This window comes from Coregonus lavaretus (genome assembly GCF_964263955.1).
Source record: "Coregonus lavaretus genome assembly, chromosome: 6".
NCBI classification, from domain to species: domain Eukaryota; kingdom Metazoa; phylum Chordata; class Actinopteri; order Salmoniformes; family Salmonidae; genus Coregonus; species Coregonus lavaretus.
Window position 1 is genome coordinate 40,973,425 of NC_139993.1, and position 8,162 is coordinate 40,981,586.

Consider the following 8,162-nt stretch of genomic DNA (forward strand, 5'->3'; position numbering starts at 1 on the left):
TTAATGGACAAAAAAATTGTCCGCGCACGACTCCAACGCCATCAATAAGTTTGCCGACGGTGGTAGGCCTGATCACAGACAACGAAGAGACTATAGGGAGGAGGTCAGAGACCTGGCAGTGTGGTTCCAGGACAACAACCTCTCCCTCAACATCAGCAAGACAAAGGAGCTGATTGAGGACAACAGGAAACGAAGGGCAGAGCACGCCCCCATTCACATAAACTGGGCTGTAGTGGAGTGGGTCGAGAGTTCCTCGGTGTCTACATCACTAAGGATCTATCATTGTCCACACACACCAACACAGTCGTGAAGAGGGCACGACAACGCCTCTTTCCCCTCAGAAGGCTGAAAAGATTTGGCATGGGCCCTCAGTTCCTCAAAAAGTTATACAGCTGCACCATTGAGAGCATCTTGACTGGCTGCATCACCGTTTGGTATGGCAACTACTTGTCATCCGACCACAAGGCGCTACAGAGGGTAGTGCGTATGGCCAAGTACATCACTGGGGCCAACCTCCCTGCCATCCAGGACCTCTATACCAGGCAGTCAGAGGAAAGCCTTAAAGATTGTCAAAGACTCCAGCCACCCAAGTCATACAGTGTTCTCTCTGTTACCGCACGCCAAGCGGTACCGATGCACAAAGTCTGGAACCAACAGGGCCCTGATCAGCTTCTACCCCCAAGTCATAAGACTGCTAAATAGTTAGTTAAATAGTTAACCAAAAAGCTACCATGACTAACTGCATTGACCTTTTTTGCATTAACTTTTTTACTCATCACATATGCTTCTGCTACTGTTTATTATCTGTCACTTTATTCCTAGTTATGTGTACATATCTACCTCAATTACCTTGTACCCCTGCACATCGAATTGATACTGGTACCCTGTGTATTTAGCCAAGTTATCGTTACTTGGCTAAATACATATTTATTATTACTTTTATTATTACGTGCTTTACTTTTCTATTTCTCAATTTCCTTTCCCTTTGCATTGTTGGGAAGGGCCCGTTAGTAAGGATTTCACTGTTAGTCTACACCTGTTGTGTATGAAGCATGTGACAAATAAAATTTGATTTGAATAGGTTACAGCTATGCTTGGGAGGGGAAGGGGCAGGTAGCCTACACACACACAACTGACAAAGATTTTCAGCTGGCAGGCAGATGCTGGAAGAAGTTTCTGATTGACATAGGGAGGGCTTTGCGTAGGCGCTTTGTTGTGTTTTTTTGTGAGACCGGAAAAAAATGCCAGGAACGTTAAAGAACATTATTCACTGGTTCCCATGCTTTTAAATAACCGTTCTGTTCCGGAACAGTTAGATCACTTTTGTTCCCGGTTCTGATTATATTCCTTGAACATTTTTGTTATTTTCCGGTTTTGGGTTCTGTTCCCTGAACCGCTTCCAACCCCTGGTTTTAACCAGGTTCTGGCTTACTATGGACCTCTGAGCCTTGTCACAGCGGTCAAAGCCACTGCATCGTAGTGCTTGAGGCGTCACTACAGATCCGGGTTCGATCCCGGGAGACCCATGCGGCCAGGATGTCCTTGTCCCATCGCGCTCTAGCGACTCCTGTGGCGGGCCGGGCGCATGCACGCTGACACAGTCGCCAGTTGTACGGTGTTTCCTCCGACACATTGGTAAAAAGTACCCAAAAAAAAGAAGAAAAAAAGAGAATAACATTGACGTATACGGTGACTGAGTTCATCAGGAAGTGTATAGGCGATGTTGTTCCCACTGTGACGATTAAAACCACCACATTTAACCACGGCAAGGTGACTAGGAATATGATTGAATACAAACAGTCCAGTTTTGCTCTCCCAATAGATCCACGGATGTGCAATCGCCTTCACACTGCCCTATCCCATCTGGACAAGAGGAATACCTATGTAAGAATGCTGTTAATTGACTACAGCTCAGCCTTCAACACCATAGTACCCTCCGAGCTCATCATTAAGCTCAGGGCCCTGGGTCTGAACCCCACCCTGTGCAACTGAGTCCTGGACTTCCTGACGGGTCGCCCCCAGGTGGTGAAGGTAGGCAACAACACCTCCTCTTTGCTGATCCTCAATACTGGGGCCCCACAAGGGTGCGTGCTCAGCCCCCTCCTGTACTCCCTGTTAACCCATGACTGCGTGGCCACGCAAGCCTCCAACTCAATCATCAAGTTTGCAGCCGACACAACAGTGGTAGGCCCGATTACCAACAACGACAAGACAGCCTACAGGGAGGAGGTGAGGGCCCTGGCGGAGTGGTGCCAGGAAAATAACCTCTCCCTCAACGTCAACAAAACAAAAGAGCTGATCGTGGACTTCAGGAGACAGCAGAGGTAGCACGCCCCTATCCACATTGACGGGGCCGCAGTGGAGAAGGTGAAAAGCTTCAAGTTCCTCTGCGTACACATCACTGACAATCTGAAATGGTCCACCCACACAGACAGTGTGGTGAAGAAGGCACAACAGCACTTCTTCAACCTCTGGAGGCTGAAGAAATGTGGCTTGGCCCCTAAGACCCTCACAAACCTTTACAAATGCACCATTGAGAGCATCCTGTCGGGCTGTATCACCACTTGGTACGGCAACTGCACCGTCCGCAACCGCAGGGCTCTCCAGAGGGTGGTGCGGTCAGCCCAACACATCACTGGGAGCACACTGCCAGCCCTTCAGGACATCTACAGCACCTGGTGTCACAAGAAGGCCAAGAAAACCATCAAGGACCTCAGCCACCCGAGCCACATCCTGTTCACCCCGCTATCATCCAGAAGAAGGCGAGGTCAGTACAAGTGCATCAAAGCTGGGACAGAGCGACTGAAAAACAGCTTTGATCTCAAGGCCATCATACTGTTAAATAGCCATCACTAGCCGGCCTCCATCCAGTACCCTGCCCTGAACTTAATCACTGTCACTAGCCGGCTACCACCTGGTTACTCATCCCTGCACCTTAGAGGCTGTTGCCCTGTGTACATAGACATGGAACACTGGTCACTTTAATAATGGAACACTGGTCACTTTAATAGTGTTGACATACTGTTTTACACATTTCATATGTATATACTGTATTCTAGTCAAGGCCATCCTATTCAACTATTGCTGTACATATACTATTCTATCCACGTATAATTCAGATATACTATATATTCTATCCACATACTGTCCATCATTTCTGCACATCCCATCACACACACATACATATACTCTGGACTCCGAAATTGCTCGTCCTAACATTCTTTCACTTTTAGATTTTTGTGTATTGTTGTGTACTGTTATATATTACTACACTGTTTGAGCTAGGAACACAAGCATTTCGCTACACCTGCAATAACATCTGCTAAATATGTGTATGCGACCAATTAAATGTGATTTGATTTGATGTCCCAGTCTCCAGCCCCTCTAGCTAACAGAAACATCATAAGCCGCTTGGAGATAATGACCTCTGATGAGAAATGATTCTCTTGTTGATTTCTTTCTTCCTAATCCTTGTCCCTACATCTGTAATCCTACAGCATACATACAGCACAGCCTAAATGGTTGAAACCCTAGTCAGTTTTGGATTACATGTGGTGGTGAACCCAAGTCGACCTATGATACCTGTGCCCTAATCACATAAATGTGACAGCCAGAATGTTCCCTCAGAACATCCATACTGAGAGTGATTACTGAGCTTCCTGTGGGGAAGAGGGGATGGACAGGGTAGAGGAGAGGAGAGGAGGACACCATCAGTCCCGGAGGTTAAGGAAGAGAGGGGGTAGTTAGTGGTCTTTCATGGCCTTTCTATCACTCATCTGTGATTTGATGCGTGGGCTCACCCTTCCTGTGTAGGGGTAAACTGATAGGGCCATCAGGGCATCCTATCTCTGTTTGAGGCCCCTCAGGAGACCTACTGCAGTCCACTGACCCTCCATTATCCTCTCTCCTGACCTGTTTACGACTACTGGGCTCCATGGCTCCATAGCCATGTCCATCCACATCAACACATTGGTAATATGATGCCCAGCAGCAGGACAAATCCACACAGGAAAGCATGGGAAGTGATGGATATGGAGAGGACCTGAGCTGCTTTGAACTCATCCTTAATGTCCACATTTTTCTGACGCTGTGTGGTTCTGATCGGTGGTACTTTGTCTAATTTGTCATTGTCTCAAAGATTAAAGCTTTCCTTCAATGACTTTTTGGGCCATTTGTAAGGATTTGAAAGACCTCATTGTTTAGATAGAGTAGAATAATGTGGGCTTTTTAGTCCACCTTAGCTGTGTTAAATCAGCACCTTCCTGGGGCTTTTCTCTTAACTCCGCTGCACTTCCCCAAAGTGCACCACTCAGGGCTCCACTCAGGTCCCAGCCCAGCGCTGGCATCCCGAGGAGGGACCCAAGGCAGCTGGGCCAGATCACTGGAGACCCGGGGCAGTCATCTTTAATGTTTCCTCAAGCGCAGAGCAGTTGGACTACAGAGAGAACAGGCTTAACCCCAGGGTACGGAGGGGCTGGGGGCTCCCTGGCTGAAACAGAGGGAGCTGATGAGTACAAGACGGAAAAAGACCTGAGGGATAGAAAGAAAGAGAACAAGAGAAAGAAAGAAAGACAAACAGGAAAATAGAGAAATAACGAGATTGAGATGATAGGGATTGTTGGTCAGACAGCAGCAGGCTTAATTGAAGCGAGAGAGTAAGGTGTCAAAGATCAGACACACACCTGTCTGTAGTGACGTTAGGTACTAATAGTGATGGATGGGCTTCAGCCATGCTGTTTGAGCACCTCAGATCTCCTGTCATTTAGGGCTGCTTCTGTCAGGGGGCTGATATGATGACACTGCACCTCACTCCCATGCTGTTCTACACAGCTTCAAATGCTATTTTAAGTGTAGGGGTTAGATTTAAGGTTAGGTTTACAGTTAGGGTTAGGGTTAGGGTTAGAATTAGGGTTAGGGTAAGGGGCTAGTGGTTGGTTTAGGGTTAGGGTTAGGGTTAGGGTTAGGGTTAGGGAAAATAGGATGTTTAATGGAAATGTATTTTAGGTCCTCACGAGGATAGAAGAACATAACCGGTGTGTGTCTGTGTGTGTTTGTGTAATAATGAAAAAAATGTATGCACTCACTAACTGTAAGTCACTCTGGATAAGAGCGTCTGCTAAATGACTAAAATGTAAATGTAAATGTGTTAATCGAGACGTGTGGTGTATGTAAGTGAGCAAGCCTGTTTATCTACTCTGGCCTTCCAGAGTGTGTGTGGTGTTTGCACCATCAGCATACAGATCCTTGGCTCTACATGGCTGTCCTCCACTCCCAGCTGTGCTGCTGAGTTTCCTGGATCCTTTAATAGTGCTAAGTCTAAAGCTGCTGTTGGGTGTTGTTTTCATGGAGAGGAAATGTGTGAGATGTCTTTCAGTAGTTAGCTTGGTCTATATCCCCCTCACATAGCACAGTGTAATTCTGTGTAATTCTCCCTCTGTCTCTCTCTTTCCCTCTTCAATGACCCCATGCACCAGAGCCCAGAGCCCCAACACTGCCCACTGTTCCCCCCGTGACCCCCTCCTCCGACCCCCACACACAGACCAGCCTGTCCGAACCAGGGGAGCTATTTTAAGCCTGGGCCAAACAAAACAGAGCCCATGTCTTAGTTAGGAGACTTCTTCTATCCCGGACTCTCTAGGGTCCGCTGGGTTCAACGGGCCAGACGTGAGGAACAACAAACTGAGGGCTATTTTGGGGGGAAATATCTTCCCTTAAGATGATAGAGTCAGATGGATCATAGACTTGTACGAAACATGCCATCCTCCACTATGGGTGATGATGAGAGAGGTTCACCGAAGAAAAGAGAGAGAGAAAGATGGAGAAAGAGAGAGAGAGAGAGAGAGAGAGAGAGAGAGAGAGAGAGAGAGAGAGAGAGAGAGAGATCAATAGCCCTACCTCCTGCTGATAGATGAGTGTGAGAGACAGTAGACGATGATGAGGAGGGGGACTGGGACTGATCTCTGATGAGCTTTGGGACAGTAGACCTCCAGGGAAAAGTCACTTCCAAATACAAGCTTTTCACTCATATGCAGCTTAGCTGTTGCAGCTATTTTTACAACCCACTTGTATTAAATACTGTACATGTGCATGTACAAAGGAGAGATCTATTACAGTGCTGTACTGTACAGTATGTGACATTCTTCAGCCAGCCAATAATAATTATCATAACTGATAATGGCTATTAATAATGTAAGTATTTTGGTCCATCTCATGACCCTTAGCCATTCTGGAGTTACAGGCCCGTGTCACTTCCATAAACACCGTTGGGACAGATATAGGGCCTCACTATTTCAAGCCTCACCATCCAATTCACTTAATGTCACTGCAACAATTCCCTCTGATGTCATAAAGGACAGAACACTTCAGTGAGACAGAGTACAAAAGAATATCAAAGTCCTACTTTGAACAAAGGAAAGTGAAAAGAGCATTTAATAAACCCAGCCTAACCTCAAAGACGTAACATAGTAAATGTGACATTCAAATTAGTATGATGTTACGCTTGGTATGGTTACATAAGACAGAAGGTTACTTAAGCCAAAAGCAAAAGGAGAGAGGTTGGTCGGGGGCCCAAAGGTTGCGTGTTGGAATCACATCACAGACAACTTTTGCATTTTAGTTAATTAGCAACTTTGCAACTACTTAGCATGTTAGCTAAACCTTCCCCTAACCTTAACCCTTACCCCTAACCTTAACCCCTAACATTGAGCTAGCTAACGCTAGCCACAACAAATTGGAATTCGTAACATATTGTACAAATTGCAATTCGTAACATATCATACAAATTGTAATTTATAACTTACCATACGAAATGGATGATGGACATCCACAAATAAATATATACTATACACAACATAACATATCATACTAAATGGAGGGAGACATAATTACATTTACTATGTTGAAAAAAAATAAGATAAAGGAATGTGAAATTCATGCTAACTCAAATACATTGCTTTTTACAGATGAGATCACACACATTTATTTGAGTGCAAGGGCACAGTCACACACACACACACACACACAATAACAAATCACAAACACACTTAGCATCACTCTCCGTCTCCAGTAAGTCGTCACATGGAGTGGGGTGTCTGGCGGATGTCTTCACTTACTATAATAAAAACAGTCATATATCTAAACAGCATGTCTTGGTTGGGACAATAAAACCAACTAGCACTGACTGACTAGGCTATTTAAAGCTTTGACTCAGACATATGGGCCAGGCAGCAAGGAGCATAGAAAAACACAAAAAGAAAGTAAAAGTCCTCTCCATCCCACATCAGAGAAACAATCCACATGGACCAGTTAATACAGGATAGATTGTGAAATTCAGCACTTGCACAGTCCACAGAGGACACATTCATCACATCCAAATACCCAGGCTAAAGTAAGGGATCAAGGATAAAGCCTCTTTTTAAAGGAGCAACTGATGATTCGTTTAAATTACCATTGACTAAGCCTGTTAGCCCAAAACAAAGCTTTTAAGAGTAAGATTACAGGGGATGAATCAGTTTGATTCATTTTTCCTTTCACTAAAGTACAGAAGTAATTCCAGGAAATACAGCGCATACTGTTCAGATTACCTGGTTTTAAAACATGCAATACACTGATTATGTGAACACACAGTAAGCTATAATGTGAATGCTATTGTGTGGACAGGTGATCTGTCTGTGACACAGTGCATGTCTGTCTGTCTGTCTGTCACTCACCTTGGCCCCGATGACAGAACTCTTCTGGTAAAAGCAGCACAGGGCTGCTGTCAAGGTCCTCAGAACGTTGCATCTCTCCGACATCTCTCACCCCTCTCACTTAACTCACAATAAAAGCCCCCCACCAACAAAATACAATGTCTCAAAAACCACAGAGATTCTCAGTTAGCCTTCATTTCTGTCACACTGGGGGTGTGAGCATGGTAGCAGCTCACTCTGTGGCTCTCTTTCTCTAGTCTCTCTCTTTTTCAGTCTAAGCAGTCCTGTTCTCTGTGCGCTACACAGTGAACACACCACACCATGCTGCTTCACTCAGTCCCGGAGCTCCATGTATGGAGCTGTGGAATCCCCATGTGACCTTGCTCTCCCGCAAATGAAATCTTAGCCAGCTGGGAGGGCACTGCCTCTACCTCTACCAAGACTAACCCCAGCAACCCCCTCTCACCACTGGCA